A 2,356-nucleotide genomic window follows, 5' to 3' on the forward strand; every position below is an offset into this window, starting at 1 on the left:
ACTATAGTGAAAATATTAATTAGATTAAATTCAATTAACATTGAGAAGAATAGAGACTAACTCAATTAACTAAATTAATTATGTAGAAGGGTTAAATTAATTAAAGTAATTAATTTAGGTGTCTACATTTTGCCCCTCTTTTACACAATGGCATAATTTGGTGATGGGTGAAAGATATAAGAAAGAGGATGCCCTGACCTAAAGCGCGGGTGGTGTATGACCCCCCGAGAATTTTTTTTTAAATTAGCGAAAAATTCTCGAAAAGAAGAAAGAAAGAGAGAGAAATAATAAACGGATGAAAAAGAAAAGAAGAAATGTTTGAGGAAATGCGAGAAGCGATAGAAGAAAGGGAGAGACGATGGAGCGGGCTTGCGAGGGGGGCCCATATAAGCCACACATGGCCTAATGAAGGGTCATTGTCACACATAACTATTGGAGCAAATCAGATCCTAGAGAGCAGAAGGAGAGATGGACCACATTCCCACACACGAGCACCGCGTAGAGAGGGTTTGCCGACACGAGAAGCCTGCCCAATATGACCCACTGGTACATACCCCAAGCCCACGTTGTGATTTGATAGATTTAGGGTAGAATTTAGGGCCTATAATTAGGCCAAAAATTTAGTGGGGCAGATGCACTGATCATTGTTTCAGTGCACGTGCCCCTAGATTAGTGTGAGCGTTGGCGAATAGCATCAGTGCATGCATGGATTAGGGGTCTTAGGGGGTTTGGGGGCGGGCATACACACGAGGCGCGAGTGCCCGTGCTAGTCTAGGTTAGGGTTTAGAACTGGGGGTGGGAAAAAAAGGTACGTGGTGTGAGCACCTACGCCAATCCAGGTTAGGGGATGGAACTAGGGTTTTAGCATGTCCAATTGTGGCATGGTGCGAGAGCCACAAGTTTGGCGCATGTCCTAGATGAATCAATGCGAGTGCTAGGAAAGACAAATAATGAGGAATTTAGGGGGGGAAGGTGTAGAAGTTATCTTAGGATGCTTCAGGAATATGATAGGGCCGAATTAGAAAGAAATGATAAAGGCTAATGAAGTAGTTTGCATGAATGCAAGTGGACTTAGGACCGTTAGCATTGAGAGAGCACTGGTCAACGACGATGCGGCTATATAGGCGATTAGGAGCAAACAAGCTAGAGATATTGAGTGTCATAGGCTTGGATTTTGTCGGCCAATGGTTGAGGATTAGAGCGTACACCGCTATGATGATTGCGCTAATAGAGAGGTGGGATAGTAGGACCTGCACCTTTCATCTACCCACATAAGAGGTCAATGTGACATTATTGGATGTTTGGAGGATCTTGAAGATCCCCATTCATGACGTGATTCCTGAGTACAGATTGGACACTGCTGACTTCTATTTGCGGGAGGTTTGTGAGTGGGATGCATTGTAATTGATGGACAGGACGCAGATGCACTTGGGAAGGGTGATGGAGATCCGACATATTCCTTGTCTGGTGCTCGTGATCTGTGGATTTCTTAGTGGACAGCTAATGCTTGACTTGGGAGGGCATGGTTTTCCCATTGGATGGAGCAGGTGTGTGTACTATATCGTACACGATTGCACAGAGTATGCATGGGGATCAAAGATGCTTGCTTAGTTATATCATGATATGCATTTAGTCATGTACATAGATTATGCGAGTCTATCGACAGGGGTTACCTTGCTTCACATATGGGCATGGGAGCACATTGCAGTGACTCAACCACTTGGGGTACAAGACATGCAACCACAATGACCATATATAGATAGATACACGGGATTACTGCACTACACATAGATAGGGGCTATATGGTTTTGGCGCCATATTTTTGATGAGCTCATGTAGTTTACATGGCAGCCATTTTTGGACAGTGAGCGGTGGAGGGGAGACTAGCAGCTGCATTGGGCAGGTGTGGAGATGTGGCTTTTTGGTAGGTCCGTGTTTGTTATGGAGTACTATGCACCATATAGGGTGGATCAGAGTTTCGGGGAGATTCAGGATATAGTGGGTGATATACCATTATACCCACAAATTACACGAGAGGTAGGTTTGTGGGGGCAGACTGTGAGTTCATTGGAGGGGAGGACCAGTTTTCAGACAACAGCTTACCTGGTCTGGGCTGAGCGAAGGGGGGCGGGGTGGTGCAGGAGCACCCCTCCAAACTCTTTCTCTTTCTTATTTTGTTGGTGTTATGCTTCTTATGAATCCATTGTACATAAAATAATGAGCCATGTGCTCACAGGTCCTAGTTAGGGTCCTAGTGGAGATCTTAGGGGTCATGAGTCAAGATTGTGATTTTATTGAAGATGAAGGGTATGTGTGTCCTAGAGGTGTTTAGGGGTCCCTCATATCATGGTGGTGT

This window comes from Cryptomeria japonica, chromosome 4, assembly GCF_030272615.1.
Source record: "Cryptomeria japonica chromosome 4, Sugi_1.0, whole genome shotgun sequence".
NCBI classification, from domain to species: Eukaryota; Viridiplantae; Streptophyta; class Pinopsida; order Cupressales; family Cupressaceae; genus Cryptomeria; species Cryptomeria japonica.